This window comes from Porites lutea, chromosome 4 (assembly GCF_958299795.1).
Source record: "Porites lutea chromosome 4, jaPorLute2.1, whole genome shotgun sequence".
In the NCBI taxonomy this organism is placed as follows: Eukaryota; Metazoa; Cnidaria; class Anthozoa; order Scleractinia; family Poritidae; genus Porites; species Porites lutea.
In genome coordinates, this window is record NC_133204.1 from 41977323 (window position 1) to 41994822 (window position 17500).

Consider the following 17500-nt stretch of genomic DNA (forward strand, 5'->3'; position numbering starts at 1 on the left):
GGATGTTTTTGGTTCAGAATCTCCCATGAAACATCAGTAGCGAAATACGAAAAATACTAGGCTAACAAAAATATGTCTGTAAAAGAATCCAGGCTAGGCTAATTTTATGCCCACGAGACTGTTTTGTAAGGTGTTGTCAATTCATCTTAGTGTAGTACAGAAATCCAGGGGTAAAATGCAATTTGTGTATTTTGTTATCTAATAAAAGTCTCAAGTTTCAATGATGGAAAAGCGACTGGCAAGAGACCTACTGCTAAAGGGAAGCTAGGGTGATTTCCCTCCGAAAACTTCAAGTTATGAGGGTCGTACAGGGGGGATCTCTCGCACGGTTCACGAACAGAAAAAACAGCGAATCACGGATCACGGCTATCAAAATTTCATTTTCCCGAATCACGAAAATAAACAAGTAAGGTACTCGTTTTAATAACCTTCTCTTACGGTAGAAAGAGTGTTTGAAGAAAGCAAAATCGTTAAAGGCTAAGTAAAGGCTGCTTTTGAAGTAAAATAGCATCGCCCGTGTTTGAAGCTGTATTTTACCTGAAGTATTTAAAATTTACTTGTCTTGAAATATTTCTAAGTTAACTTTGTACTACCATCGTCATCCTGACATAGTCGCCGTATTCTCTTGTTCTTCTTTTAACCTTGATTACTTATTAACCTATAGAAAAGTCGGCCCGTGTCTTTCAGAACGGTCCTTGATGTCGTTTTATAAGAAGTACCGTAAATAAATTCCTACCTTGTAATGAAGATGTATTTCCTGATAGTAGCGGCCTCTCTTCGTCCCATTGCTCTTGTGTATTTATCGCAAAGGCCTTACTGCCATCTTTTCCCTTTTCGAGACGACAAAATTTAAGTTCAACACAGGAGCCGTGGCCACGTTTCTCAGCCTCTGCCTTTAATCCGGCGAATTCCGCGAACTTTTTAGTAAACGCTGCCAAAGATGAATGTTCATCTGTAATTGGAAAGCGAACTCGTTCCTTTCCAAGAAAATTAAGCGAGCCGACAGACTTTGGGTCAACGTAAAATACAATACATTCGACCCTCATCGTACTATACGTACTCGTCCCCTCCATATCTCGGATGTTTCGATGTTTTGGATCACTGTCCTTTGACCTCCAGTGACATAGGAGACCATAGGCATAGGAATAGACAATTGATCCATAATAGGCATGTAAAGCACGTGAATTTGCACAATAGATTACTTCAAGCGAAGTCTGTTACTTGTCACATTTGATATTTTCAGTCTTAAAATAAGTCTTCCGGAGCACTCGCATCTCAAAATCACGCCAAAAGAGTGGTGAAATCACGAACATCGGTTAATAATTCAAGTTCTTCACGGGTCACGCAAAACCTTCAGATCACGGATCACGAAGAATAATTTATTAAATTCACGTTTCACGGAAAATAAAATCAGCCAATCACGCATCACGGGAATACCCCTGTACGACCCTCAGTTATGGAATTTAGCAGCATATAAGAGGCGTATCTCTTCTAATGCCTGAAATCACCCCGACGGCCACGCCTACACCCAGAAATTGTTATTAGAGGGCGTTTCATATCGATAATAAAGCGATTGTGCCATTTAAACAAACAAATAAAAAAATAAAAGCTACCACATTTTGGTTTGCAGGTCTGAACGCAATGCTGTTTGGGACAAACAATATAAAGTGATTGAAAAGGTGATCGACAACACTTTTTTCGCGTTTTTGAACTTTTAGGGTATTTTTTTCCTATATACAAACACTCCTTTATACTGTAACCAACAATTTAGTTTCTTTAATGGTCCGTCCCTTAGGCTCGTTTTTAAACTTTTAGGGTATTTTTTTCCTGGATACAAACGCTCCTTTATGTTGTTACCAACAATTACGTTTCTCTAATGGTCCCGTTCTTGGGGTATTTTCAGAGTACCGAGAGGGTGGATGGAACAAAGCATGTCGGCTTTTTATTACAACGCAAACAGGGCTAAGCTAGCCAATCCCGAACGAGCGTTCTCACGATCTTATCTTGCGCCAACAGAATTGTGTTTGAGCTATGACAAGAACTGAGGATAACTGTTTTTGCGCATTTTGATGTCAAAAACAAGAATATTTATATTAAAGATACCTTGTCAGCAGTACTGCATCATCTTCATCGCGTGGTCCCGCATTCGCGTTTCCTCCCTGTAGCCACGGCCAATTACTCTGGACCCTTTTGCTGTGCGCCTTTCTACAGCTACTACAGATCGCTTAAAAAAATCATACACGAGATTATTCATAATATCTGCTATTTGCGCAAGTTGTTTATGAGTCTCAATTATTTTAAATAAGAGGTAATCCAGAAAATAGGCAAATACTCACGTGCTCCGACAGGAACAAGAACACCAAACACTTCCATTACTTCCCTTGATACCTTCAAAGTAAATGCGCGATCTGTTCTGACCGCTCTCAGGGGCACCCAACGACAATTTTCGGAAGAATATCTGTTCGGAAGACGATTTGAGATCTAGAATTTTCGAAACATTTGTTGTAAAATTCCTTGCTTGCCTGCCTCTCCTAGGATTTTCGAACATCCAAAAAATGGTATATTTGCCTATTTTTAACGGATTTTTACCCTAAAAAGGTCACCTAGAATTTTCGGAAGCCTTTTTTCTGGCTGAAATTTTCGAAAAGGTAAGTTTTGATCCCTATAATTTTCGGATCACTAGACTTTCAGCTAGGAAATCCGAACAGATGAAAAATTTTTAGGGGATAAAAATATGCCTATATCTACCGTTTAAATACTAAAATACGTTTAATTATGCTATGTTTAAGTGGTTTTGAACTATATTCTCGTTGGGTGCCCCTGCGCTCTGTGCTCTCCCTTGTGGTCAGGGTACTTGCATGAGCTTAACTTTGTTTGATTTCCCCAGTACTGCCCGAGATACGCACGGTGCTTCGGACAAACAGGCATTTTTTGTCCCTGCGTTTCGGTCGTATAAGACAAACCTGAACGCACCAAAATCAATTCTCCCTCCATAATCCGTTCTCGACTCAAATGACATCGGGATAAATGTTGACTTAAATCGTTCCTACATTGATCTAAGCTTACAAGCTCAGCTATACCTCGAAATTCTCCACAGTCTCCAAACTCTCGTGTTTTCAGAAAACAAGTCGCCATGATACAAACTCTGCTTTCTCATCCACTTTGGTTAGGTATTGCGTGACAACCAGCTAATTTGCATATAAGGAATAGTGGTTTCCTTGACCTTAGCTCTATGAACCTAAAATATTTTTCCTTTATGATTTTCAAATAAAATTACAAAAAGCGTTTGTTTGAAGGTTTTGAGGAAACATTTAAGCAAATTTTAGAGCTGTGAATATTTTTTCGGTCAAGCGAGTGATCGATCAAGTAGATAAATATATGATACTAATTATAGAGTCAGAGTTATATTTGTAAACAAAGTGCCATGATGGCCAAAATTACCTTCTCACCGCTAAGTGTGCAGGCGGATACCCGCAGATTTGACCTTAGAACCTCTTAAAATGAAGTAAGGCCTTGACCTTGATATAAATTTTATATCAGATTTTTGTCCCACAATTGAGATTTTAGCTCTCGAATCTAAGCATGTTTTTTGGCAGTCGGGTGACCTGTTCAGAGTGGTGTCTTTCGGGACTTACAGATTGTCTGCAAAATTATTAAAAAATTCGATATTTTGCTCATTTGTCAATAAAAGGCAGTGGAAACAGCTGGTGTGAAAGATATTTTATAATTCGTTTTAGTTTTGTTATGGCGCGGCCCTCAAAAACGACAAATTTCGGTCCTCAAACCGGGCTCTGGAGGAGACGAATTGGCCCGGACGTGATCGCGCCTGTAGAAAAGCGGAAATATATTATTTGCAAAAAAGAAAATCATTTTTGTTACTTATATACCAAACCCTTTTAGTGTACAAAGTTTAAAGGGAAACTTTTTTCTGACGCAAAATCGACCGGACCGCTGTTAGCGGGACTGCCTCTTAATACTGGATATTTAACCAGAGAAGGAGAGTGGATTCTATCTAACTCACCTAATAAAAAATCTACATTTAAGCATAATTCAGCTGTAAACGTGGTGCTCTGGCAGTGCATTATTCTTCATAAAACAGACCAAACCAAGCAGTGTAGATTTTTGTTGTACAGTACTGTATGAGGACATCATTTTGTGTAAGGTCTTCAGCATGCAGAGTTGCTACATTATTTAATAATAATTGTTTGATATCAAGCTGAAACTACGTAATAGATCAAAGTCCTTTTTATTTGCCTCTTTCACACTGCCCATAATACACCTTGTTTACTCTTGTTTATCTGATACATAGTGACTCAAGGATCACATGTCTTGAAGGTATATAGGAGCTGGCTGTACAGCATGACAGTTCACAATGGTAACTTTAAGAAAAGGCAATGTATACTGCCCCCACAACTAAGAACCTGGATTTTTCCAAGTTAGCCTAAACAGGTTCTTAATGGCAAGGCTGCAAATAACTAACGGGCAGTCGCCGGTCACGTTGTCCGGTCAAACATGCTTTTGCTCGGACACTACCCGTTTTTGGCCGGTCAAATTTTAACAGTCGGAACTCTTGCGATAGTGAACCCAGATTGCACAGTAATCCTTTTACAACTAAAAAACAACTGAATCCAAGTCGGTCTGGCAATAAAAATTACAAGTTAATAATTTTATTACTCTTTACTGCAGAAGCAGCCTCGCATTGAGTACGTGGAACGGTTACGCAAGATACAACCGCAATTGTCTGTTTTACTTTACATCTGGCAAAATCACTTATAATTAAATATTACACTTTGGCAATCGCCACATCAGTTCTACAACTGAACTTTAAGTAAAATATGCAGAATGTGTGAAAGCTGAAGGGTTCAATCGATCTCTTAATTAAGCTAACTGAAATGTAAGCTTAAATTTAAACAAGAAACACTTAACTTTAACTCGTATCGTCTTAGGGTTTCGAAATTCGGTACCACTGTATGAAATTGTATAAAATGCATCGCGTCTTATTCCAAGTGCAATTGTTGCGCTCGCTGACTTTCTTCCATTTAGAATCCCTTAAAGACAACCTTATTCTTCTACTTTTTGTGTTATACACTCCATTTTTGAGTTAATCACCAGAAAGCTTAGTAACCAAGCACGTTTTGCTGGGTGTGCCGGAAGTGACATATGGTTTGTTCTTTTTAATTTTTTTTTTTCGAACACTATGCTTTCTTTAGTTTCAAGCAGAAAGCTATCCCCTAAAAGACAACAACAAAAAAAATAATTGGATATTAATATATAGAAAATAAAACGTGAACCTTCTGTACAGGAGTTAACTGTACACTACCTTTTCACCTAAGAAAACTTTTTAACTGATAGCAAAATGTTCTGGCAAGCCCCATTGCAAGACAAGTAAATGGAAAAAAATATTTTAAGCCAAATGCCAATGGTACTGCTCGACTCTGGACGTAATTACTGATTACAACAAATCAAAAACTTGAATAGTTCTATTACGTTGCGGTCAAGCGTTTCATGTTTGGATGTTCATGACAATTCCAAGGGCTTGAAAAACAAATAACGCGGTTTCGCTACTCAAGTTCATCAAGCTCTGCAATTAACACTTTCCCCCCTTCGTCTTTGTCTTCTTATTCGAAATCTTCCTCACTGTCAGTGCCGGAACTTTCTTCAGTTGAAGAAGCATCGATTAACACCTTCCGCCTATTCTTCGATTCTCTGGCACTGTAATGCCTTTCCCTTTGGTTTAGGCGGCGGGTAGCACCCATTGCCCATAACTGGATGGCAGGAGTGGGATCGAACTCTTCAAGTGGTGGGCCTTCCATTTGGATTCTGATGAGGTTGTTAAGGGTGTTCTCGCTGAGCGATGCCCGGAAATCTGTCTTCACACGGTTCATCAGCGAGAAGAGCCTTTCAACTTTCGCATTAGAGATGGGAATGGAGAGGAGAAGTTCGACCGACAGTAGCACCATATTCCACCTGTCTTTCCGGCTTGAATCGAAGATTCTTTTCCAAACACGCAGGTAGTGCGTTCTGGAAGGATCCAGGTATCGTGTGGCGTAGGCCACTGGGTCATGCCACTGCTCCAGTAAACTGTTAAGAGCGACATCCAAGCCTGCTTTCAACAATGGTTCACGGAAGTGGTCGAATAGGGCTGCCACATAGTTGTCAGCAAACTCCACATCTTCTTCCCCATTTTCGTACTTCCTCTCCCATCCTTCGCAGTTCAAGATAGTGGCGGCCATCACAACATACTTGTTTTCCGCTGCCTCCATCCTTGTCTGCATTGCTTCCTTGATCTTTCCCAGCAACACGCGCTTTGATACTTTTGTGGACTCCTTAGCATCATTGAAGTTGGGCAGCGCAACGTTCTGATAGAAAAATTTTCTTTCCTCAACTTTGTCCAGAAATCGTTTGACTGTTGGCAGATCCTCAAAATTCTTCCGTTCTAGACGTGCAAGCTGCTTTTTTGCCGTCTCGAGGAGCTGGATGGAAGAAACTGTGTCAATATCGTTATCTTGAAAAGCGAGGGACAACACCTTCGCCGGGCTCAGACTGAGAAATCCACTGACTCGTATGAATAAATAAATTTTGTTCTTCCGTTTATTTCAACAAATTGCGTAGCTTTATACAGCACTTTCATGTGAAAAGAACATGCATGCAGATCTCTACATGCGAAATGATTTTTAAGCCCCTATGAGGAATATTGCATTTAAAAACTCTGTATGTTACACTGTTATATATTTGTGTAGATTTGTTTGATATTGTTTATCGTGACGTCAAAAGTGCAAATTTTCTTGATGTCCTCAAAATAATAATCCAGGCTGTGAACGCTTGGTGGATAGCTGTTGTTCACAATACCTTGAAATACAGATGAACTTAAGTAATTTTAGTCACTTACTTTTGCTGTTTACACATTGCACAGCTACAGAAATGCCAAATAGGAATACTAAAATTAATGCCAGTTTAACTTTTGTAAATATATAAAGTGTTTCGAGAATGCATGTGTACCAACCTGAGAAATGCAGTAACAACTTCAATTCTATCTTTTCCAGGGGGATTTTGCTCCAGGTACTGGACGAAAATGGCTTCTTTCTCTGAAACTGAAGCATCCTCAGAGCCGTCCGTCAGAACACTAAAGAAATTGACACCAGATATCTTCTCCTCTAATCTTTACCGAGTTCCTCTCCAATGTAGTTGATGAAAGTGGTGCCACTCTGTCTATTCCGATATGCTCTCCCAATGTCAGCACCATGCTTTTCCTCCAGCTTTAAAATCTGCGAGTATTTTAAAAGCGGCAGTTCCTCTTTTGCTATGAAATACGCAGTTTCAAATTTTAATTTCGTCTTTCCAAATCGACTGATTGCATGTTTTTGATACCAGATGTGATGAGTTGCTGCCCTGCATCGTTGGAAGCTTTCATAGCCTCAGCCCTTTCAAAAGCACTCTGCCCTTTGTTGCCTTTTAAGTGCAAGTCTAATGCCCTTTTGTGAGGCTCACCCTGTGCATGATCTTCGGCATTACTTACGCGAAGGTTGGTTGATCCAGTGAAAGCCTAGACTGTCGAAAAGTTCTTCATACCTTTTAACTTGTCAGCATGAGTTTTGCACACAGAACAATTTAAACTGACGACGTGATCTCCCTTGTCAGCATTTATTATGAGCCACTCACTTCCTAAGTGTTCAGCCAAGGATGTTGTTTTCCAACGATTTGCTGCTGCTACAGTTAGGGCCATTGTTTTCTTAGCAGATGGAGTGGATGACACAGCTGTTGAAGGGCGATCTCTTGTTTCTGTTGAGGCTCTTGACGGATTGCAATCGTAGTGTAGCTGCTGTTGTGTATTTACGGGTGTCTCCGTTGTTGGTAAAGGTGTTTTTGTTTTCTTGGTAAAATAAAAAGAGAGGCTGGATTGTTGAGACTTTGCTGCTGTGGGAAGGTCAGGGAGCTTTCGCTTACGGCCATGCTGACACTCGTCACATTTTCCACAGGCGGCCCAAGCGCACTATGTGTGGGTTCGGGCTTCACGGAGGTCATTTGGTCGGAATACACTAGAATTATTAGTATATTATCTGATGCTAAATAAACGCAAAAATCTTAAAGATTTGAAGTCTTCTTGTTTATCTATCTGTACTAGTAGCCGTTAAGATTGTGACGTTTTGAGAGTGACGTTTTGTCCATCTGACGCGGTCGCTAAGCTCCAAGATTTGAATCTCGTAGGATAACAGTTAAGATTGCGCATCATGGCGAAGCGAAGCAGGCCAGAATCGATGCGAAATGCAACGATCCTCGAGCTCATGCAGCCGAATTTAGAACCTGGCGCTCGTCGAACGGGTAGGTGTACACTCTTCGGTCTGGCTGGTGGCAATTTTAGGGAGATCGGTCGCTTAGTTTGGAATTTATTGGCCTTCGAGCGGCGAGGGTCAATTGGAAGGTCTCCAGCCTTCCCTTCTTTTATAGTGTTCAGTACTCGATGGAAAGAAAGTCGACTAAACGGCGTTTAAACCGGCCGTAGGACACAGAGTGGCTATGAACTAAAGGTAAGGGAGCTTTTTGAATCAATATTTCGCGTGATCATGATTTTTTTTTTTCTTAGCGTTGTAGATTCGAATACATGTGATAAAATTCGAACAATAAGGGTCCGAATCACATGTAATAATGCAAGAAATATCGACCTTCGTTATCTTAACGGCTACTAGTACAGATAGATAAACAAGAAGACTTCAAATCTTTAAGATTTTTGCGTTTATTTAGCATCAGATAATATACCAATAATTCTAGTATATTCCGACCAAATGACCTCTGAAGCCCGAACCCACACATAGTGCGCTTGGGCCGCCTGTGCATTTTCCAACACAATAGGCTTCCTCAGAATACCCTGGCGTTTCCTCTGTACAAGGCGTTGAGCATACATTGCAAATGGGCGATTTACAGCCAATGCAACAGTACTTGATACCCTTAAGTGCACACTCAACACAATCCATCTTTACTTAGCAATATAAAATCATAATGTCTTCTCTGACTGGTACACAGTTACAGTTAGTTAACACGGCAAAGACAAGACAGGAAGGGATAGATGCCATGGTGTCTGGGAACTTTTCTGCCAAAGCGACAACCATAGGTCTTATCAGTCTACGATCTATCATAATCTAGTCTATCATGTCTATGATCAGTTTACCACCCAGGATATTACGCAGCATGAAATTGCTTACAGCAGTTTTACTTGTGGACCATGGACAAGTAAACCGACTTTTGTCACTTTCCTTGTAGCTGCTTTTCCGTCGACATGATTAATTCTCTACCAGAATTGGTGCTTTTGACTATATTTAACTATTTCACAGATGCCGAACGAATTTGTATGTTAGCTCTGGTTTGTAGACAGTGGTATCATATTGTACACAGTGGGGCATTATGGAAGAAAGTTAACTTTGACTATCAGAGAAGAGTAACACCTGATATCCTGGACAAGTTCGTCTATGCAGGGACCAGACAAGTACTTCTGAGTGAGTGTTGCTTTCTGAAGTGGACAGACATTTGCGCTGTTTTACGCCGCTGCAAGAAAATGTGCTGATTGCTCCATGGATTGGTTACAAAAAGGAAACTGTCCGAGACATAACTGGGATGTTAAATATCCAGAACATGAGTTTTTTAGACTTGAGCCATTGTAAAGTAACAGACTCGTTGTTCAACCAGATCCCTGATACGTGTCCAGTTCTGGAATTTTTTCTTCTTCAAGATTGTCAAGAGACTACAGAAGATGCTTACATCAACTCCAAAATTAAAACACAAAAACATCTAAAGATTTTAAATGTTGCAGGCAACAGAGAAGCTCTTTCACCAAGAAGTGTCATTGAACTTTTAAAATGCAATAAAGGGAGAGTATTTTTAGACATCCGAGGGCATCGACTTACGCAAGCAGAATTTGCAGCAATTACAAGAGCACATCCAGACGCAGTGGAAAGGTTTTTTGAAGATGTTGACGATTATGTCCACATGCTTCCGGTTTAAATTTATTCCCATTTGTCCAGGATTTTCAAAAATACAGTTCTATTTATTGCAATTTAGAATAGCACCAGTGAAGCATGGACTTCTCAGATTAAACGATTTTGTTCAGTTCGTGTGTTCGAATTAAAAAGGTACTGTTATTGGCCTATTGATTCGTGTTTACACACTCTGCGTGACAAGTAACGCAATGGAATCGTGTATTGCATCATCTGGTCGGCCGCTTGAGATACAATCACGTACATTTTGTGGTACATTCAACGCGTTACAGATAAGAATATTTTGTGTATAAATATGTTTCCCTTTATCTAAAACAGACAGGATGATAACAAATTGTTGAGTGAACCTTGCAATTCAGAGGTTAGTAATAACAGAAAATATCTACATGCAGACAAATTAAGACAAACTCTCTTTTTATATATCAGTTATCTTGACTTTTTTTGTTTTCAGTACAACTCAGAGCCCTTTTTTTTAAAGTTACAGTTGTGAATTTTTGTTAGAGTAAAAGAGTGGTCGGATTCTCCAGGTTTTGGGGCTTTTGCTCGATTTTTGCACTTTGCAACAAATGCTACTTGGAGTATTCTTGGTGCAGCAAGATTATTCTTCGTGAGGGTGCTTTCCGATCATTTGATCAATCAAACAATCAATCACTTTATTTAAGAGTAAATTATGGTACCTAGCCAAAGGTAAAACCCTCTACTAACTGGGAACACTTAAATAAAGTAAATAAAATAACGGAAGACACGATGATTTGCGGTCGCGACAGGACTTGATGAAGGGTGAGGACAAAACATGGACCCCCTCTTTGGACCGGGTCCATGGACCCCCTGTCATGGACCAGGTCCACGGACAGTTTTTTTAATAATGAGAAATGAACAAAAACAGAAATAGTGCAAAAATAAGGTTAAAAAACAACAAAAGCAAAAACAAACAATGCTCAATTGATCAGTAATGTTTAATTGTGCTTACATAGTGTAAAGAAAGGGGGGGGGGGGGGGTGGTCGGTACCTCATGCCAAAATGCTGCCTGTTCCAATGAATTGTTTTCTCTGATGGGTAGATTATGCTTCGGAGAAAGACCTTTTGACTGAGCAAATGTGAATTTTTGCCGCTTATTTCATACTGAGAGGTCGTGACACACATATTGATTTTCTACCTCTTTTACCATGTAAAGCTGTTCATTGCGGCTGATTAAAAGGCTCCTTAGCTCTTTTAGCAGGACAATCATAAATTCTCATGGATAGTGATTTACAGATCCAGATCTCGAAGAAGAAGGAGTGGCATGGATTGTAGCTTAAACTGAAGCTACATCAACTATGGAGAATTGCGATGTGACTCAGTCATGATTGCTCTAAAAGCAATGAATTCTTAACTCCAGCTTGTTTTTCTAAGGGTGAACGTGGTCCATGGACCCGGTCCAAAGAGGGGGTCCATGGACCCCTGGTCCATGTTTTGTCCTCACCCCTTGATGACATCGTGGAAATTTGCGACTGCCGGGAATTTCTCGACCACTAATTTGTCTACTTTTATATTCTTTCTTTTTTTTCTTTCGGAAACATGACTGTTGTCCCTTGTGATTATCAAACAGTTAAAAATTAAAATTTCTTTGAACGAGTCGGTAAAGGACCGGACAAGATGTCCGGCAGTCCAAGGATTTGTCCGGTCAGTACCCAATTTTGACCGGACATTGTCCGTTGACCGGCCGTTATTTGCAGCCCTGAATGGTAGGTTCTTAAAAAGGTTATTATTTTCTGAAGAAAAAAAATGCAATACAGGTAAGAGTATTTAGTGGCTCAGCTTATTATTAACTGGCTTGCTGAAAGGCGGGCCCAGTTCATAAAATGCCTTCAATTTTTTCTCTGGTGCATATTTCTAGCAGTTCTTATCGGGGTGTGCCGTCTACTCTTCAAATCGTGTCAGACCAATAACTATTAGGCAAATGTAAGGCATACCCCTCCAGGATTTTTTGTTCACAAAAATGAACGCTATCAACAATAATTTGTCAGTTAATAATTGTTATTAACTGACAAATCCGAAGTGGGTGGGGGGGGGGGGGGGTATTCCTGGGACTTCATGGTTGGGGGGTGTGTTGTCCTGCTCTCCAAATCCTGACCCTAGACCTTATTTCAGATCAATACCTATGAGACAAATGTAAGGGAAAGCTCCCCGAATTTTTGTTGTTGTTACTTATGGTGATAAACGCTATAAATTATTAACTATAATAATTTTTTTAAAGCACATTAAGCGAAAGCAGCGATTAAAATTACTGAAGATGTGTTTGAAGCTAGCGCACTATGCTTTTTCATCGTCTCCTTCAAAAGATGCTACGATGAGTGCCTTTTGTGGTTTTTTCTTTACTTTTTGTTGAAGTTTAATCCTTTTGATGATTTTGTCCCTTCCAAAACGTGATTGCAAGTCTCTCTGAGTGTGTAGCTACTGTGTGTGTGTGAGTGTGTGTGTACATTCATTGAATAAAGACGTCTCTCAAGCTATCATTGGCACTTTTTTGCAGTGCGTTTTACAAAAGATGGTAAGATGGGTCGCTTTGAGGTTTGTCATCGCTTTGTGTTGAAGTTTAAACCGTTCAAAATGTGACAGCCAATGTCTCTTTTTATCTTATAGCAATTCTTGCTCTGCATGTGAAATGTCATTCCTTACAGGAAAGGGATGTCCTGGGAAATACGCTCATTGTAGATCACCACGTCAAAAAAAATTTATGTATATGTACATATTCATTAGGACAGTTAGAAAGGCTTTAAATGCAATATCAGACAAAAATGAAACTTAAATTTAATTTGCTTTGTTAGTTTTAAGAACCAGAATTGAGAAATGTACTGCTTGTTAACAGCGTTTTATGAACCGTAGAACAACAATAATTTTTGGAATTTCTGGTGAGGTCAAATAAGTCACGTAATACCGTCACACTTTATTTTGTGGGGCAGAAGGATTGGAGGATAGGAGGGGTGCGTGAAAATAATGCTTACTGTTTCCTGCTTAGAATGGCTAACTTGCTTACTTTTATTCACAATGGTGGAATTTGAAAAGTTGCAGCCCCGATTTAAAAATAGCACTCATTTTTCTTGTTACGAAAGTCTTTCAAAAGGGTACAATGTTCAGATGAGTATGTTAAACTCTCACATGAGTTGCTATGTCACACAATGTTCATGCAGTGACAATGTGGTGGCCTCAACAGTTTGTACAGACACCCTCTCCCCGCCAAAAAAAAAATCTGGGCATATCAAATTAGAAGTTATGTAAAAATGACCATAAATTAAAAAGAGGAACTAAAGCATTTGACCTCATTGGCATATAAATTTCAGTTGGAGTGACAAGGCACCTAGCTCTCCAAAGAGAATTCTGAATGTTGACTTATCTGATATTTACCTAAGTGTGCAGACTTTTTTCCATCGATTTTAGAAAATAAGAACCTGTTTCAAATTTAAGGCTTAAAAGGTTCTTACATGTATATAGAGGAGGCCTTAACTGGCTCATTTTTGGCCTAACAGGCTCTTAAAATCCAGGTTCTGAGTCATGGGGTTTTACTGTATGCCAAAAGTTTCTGTGTGCTGCCTTAAGCGGGCCACAATGTAATCAATGTGCGAGTATGAAAACATTAACCCCACTGGTATCAACATTTCTTTGCAGGTTAACATTTTAACTGTAATATTGAAATAGCCCACCTCCTAGAGGCTCTGATACGGTAAAATTCTGATAAGTGACCTCACCTTGAAACAGCAATGGAGGACTAAATGACAACAAACACAATTAACCATGGGCTGAATACCGAAACGCAAAAATGCAAAAACGCACAACTATTTGAAATTCAGTCTAGGGACATATGTACGGCCCTCACACCGACAAAAAGGCCTCTTTCTACAACTGTATGTATTGAAATTCAGCATAATAGTGAGTCCAGGACTACTGTAGCACTTATCCTGAATTTTAAAATACAAAATCCCTTAACAGACATCTCGCTACACCATAAATTGGACACCTAGAGCAGGTCCCTGCTTTACTTTACTCCCTTTATATGATTCTCTGAAAGACAAACATCTCTTTAAGACAGACCTTTTTTTCTGATCTCAGAGGTGTCTATCTTAGAGAGTTGACCACACAAAAAATTGGAAGCAGGCTAAACCGGACTCACATTTCGAGCAGAATTTTGATCCTAAAAAGTCTAACAGCCTCATCTTCCAAATCAAAAGCAAAACACATCCACACTGAATTCCCACAATATTATTCTTAGACACTTTCAGGGAGTCATGCAGTCGGCTGCCTGAATGACTGCACTAATCCCTATTTGGTAATTTGAGGGCCCTCATATACACAGGAAACTCTTTAGCCTAAACTTTGAAATAGGTTCTCATTTTCTAAAATCAAGTGTTTATACATTATTTTCTAAAGGAAGACTTCAAAATCCCCATGAATAATGCTTCAGTTTTTTCTTGTTACGGTCATACATGCCCGGTTCGGTAAATAAGCTTACGCACAGCAAAATCAAAATCACGATCTATAAAAACAAGAGCTAGCCTAGCTTGAGCTTATCTGTACCATGACTCTAATCCTTATATAAAAAGGATTTTGAAAGAACTGCAAATAACACATTACCTCAGAAGCTCGAAAATCATTGCGTCACTTCTTCTTCTTACTGATTTAATATTCTTCTTGCTACGAGGCTTGTGCTTTCATCCTTGTCCCAAGCTTTCTAGCTCAAATGTTCTAGTTCTCCAACATATGAACATATGCATTGACCGAGGAAAGTTTCCAACATACTTCAAACTTTTGTAAAATTCTCCAAAAACCCATCGGGAAAACGCTCCAAATTAAAACTGTTTCATACACAAGTCTTCCACAGGATCAGGAAAACGAAACGAACAAAAGTCGTACTACAGCCCTCCCCTAGTTGGGAAGTCACATGAAGAAGACACGATCACAACGCACTTTGATTGGAGGAAGTAAAACCCCATTCTATTGGTTGATTGATAGGTGGTCCTTCGTTGCCCTGCCAACCGTAAGCCGTATAATCCTGGTATGTTTGTAGGTCTCTGGTATGTTTGAATAACGCAGAATACGTGAATACGCAGTAATCAGCGGTGTTGCGTGTCGAATTTGTTTAGTGAAAGGGACGATCGGTTAGGGAATCGAGGACCAGTGATCGGGGATCGGTAAACTGAAGAACTGTAAAACACTCGTGGATCGTGGTGATGTGGGCCGCAGACTGTGGGTAACAGAACATATCCCACGTTAGGTGTACTGAGCACTAAATTTAAATAAACTACGACTCGAAGTAATCGTCTGAAATTCAGGCTACTCCGAGTCTCAATGAAGGTGAATTTTTGATGCAGGAAAATGAAGCGCTTTCAGTTCTCTTGTCTGTCAGAATTGCGTTTATTTTCAGTGTATTTTAGTTAAATTGTATCGCTAATCTGTATGCAGCCTGCGTAGCAAGCGTTTCCGCGCGAGTTCGTCGAGAAAGCTGAGACGAGAGCAAAAAAAGAATAACTCGATTGGAAACGCTTGCTACGCAGGCTAATCTGTTTGACGTTACTGAATAACAATAAAAAATGTACCCTCCACATGATAATCGACCCTCGACCAAAAGTTGGACTCCAACTGAGTGTTGATACCAGTTTAGATTTCAACATGTTTCTTTTTCTTGTCCCTTTTTTTTATGCCGCTGATGTTTTGAGTATTTACATTATGACATTGAACCCTCGTTTTGTATTCCAAACGAAAAAGTGTGGTAACAGTGACCAGCGCCTTTGACGACTGGCAAAACTATTTCCTGCAGTTACCCGGGGCAGCCGTGGCAGTCATCAGCCTGTGTACAGAGGGGAGGGGCGTCTGTACATAGGCTAGGCAGTTATGCTCTTCGACGGGGTTGATGCATGAGATTCTAGTTGTGATAAAAGTTCTTCGACCTATGGGATGAGTTCATTGTAACAGAAGATATTCTTCATTCATACTAAAAATCTGGCAGACGCTGACCAACATGGATTTGCGCAAATCCGCTACCTCTGATTTCGCGTTTGCGAAAAAAAAAAAGACCGTAATTTTATCACCATCGCAACACACTTGTTAGGCGCTTGTTCCCGAATCTACCGTGCCTTGCTCATTTTTATGGCTCATTAAAGTGTGTCTTCTTTGTCTGGTCTGATAACTTCTCAGCCAGCTACGTGTATCACCAGAGGAACAGGCTTATTCCTGGCGACCTGACACAACATCTGAAATTTTCTTGTCGACATCGCCAAAAAGGAAGAATTTTACGACTTTCAAAACACTGTAAACCAGGCAAAACGGAACTCACGTACCGCTTTTTAATATGAACCTTATCCATAATCTAGAAACTGTTCGCGCAGGTGATTGGACGATAACGCGTAAAAATTAACATGGAAGTATATACGTAAATTTCTTATATTTATTTCTGCAATTCTTCGGTTATTTTATTTGTAATTATTATTATTTTTTTTACCGATCCCCGAACCCCGATCCTCGATTTCCGATTCCAGACCCCTAAAATCCTCGTCTTCAAATAAAGTAATTTTTAGCTTCACAAGCATTTGGCGTAAAGAAGGCATCCCAACAAGGAGAGTTCCAAGGTCTCACGAGGCACTATCAGAGCGACAAATAATATGATTTCTTTCAATAATTTTATCTGGAGTGCACTTTTTGCGGGTGTCATTGGGGGTGTTTTTGGCGCTATGTTGACGCTCAAGATTTTCGGCGATCAAGAACCAGAGCAAGTTGAGGATGAGGAGGGAGATCGAGATCGACGAGCCCCCGACATGAGGAGAGAGCCCGTCGAACACGATTACATACCTGAAATTTGAATCCTTTTTAAAATGGGTGAGTTTCCTTTTCTTTTCTTCTACTTTTTTTATTTCTAAATTACTTACCCGCGGCGCTACGGCGACTGCCACCCTATTAAACAGTAGTAGAGAATTTTCTACAGTGATATTAAGAAATCAGTTCAGGGCGCAAAATTTGTCTGAGTATAGGTACACAGTTTAACTTTATTTTAATATTTTTAAAATCACGGTTACAGCGTAGCTGTAAACCCTTTCTACACATTTTGTCAAAATTCGGTACTAAAAAACGCTTGCGTGGAACGTGTCCTCGCGCGTGTGAGTGGGTTTAACGTGACACATAAAAACACGAATTAAAATTAAAAGCGGGAAATTCCTAGCCTGTCGAGGCCGTGCCTTCAGATACAGTGGAACCCCGCTCTACGGACCCCCGCTTAATACGGACACCCGCTTGATACAGACAGTTTCGTTTGTCCCGACAAAAAGCTCATATATTTTCTCTAAAATTAACCCGCTTTATGCGGACACCGGTAAATACGGACAACGGACACTTTTCTGTGTCCCGAGTCACAAACTCTCATATATTGTCAACCCCTCTTTACGGACACTGGTTATCTGCACACTGTCTATTTTCATTATCACAATTATGTGATAATTGTAGACATTGTACCCTGTTCAAATAACGACAGATTTTTACGGGTGAATAAA

At 39.9% G+C, this 17500-nt stretch overlaps 1 long non-coding RNA gene across 1 annotated transcript in view; it reads right to left on the reverse strand.

Annotated features, from left to right (window-relative positions):
* LOC140933653 (uncharacterized) overlaps positions 1-14838 on the reverse strand; it is a 33400-nt gene extending 18562 nt beyond the window's left edge. Inside the window, exon 1 of the long non-coding RNA XR_012165077.1 lies at positions 14595-14838. This is a non-coding gene — a long non-coding RNA (uncharacterized lncRNA). The remainder of the gene's footprint in view (positions 1-14594) is intronic.
* Between the last annotated feature and the right edge of the window lie 2662 nt (positions 14839-17500).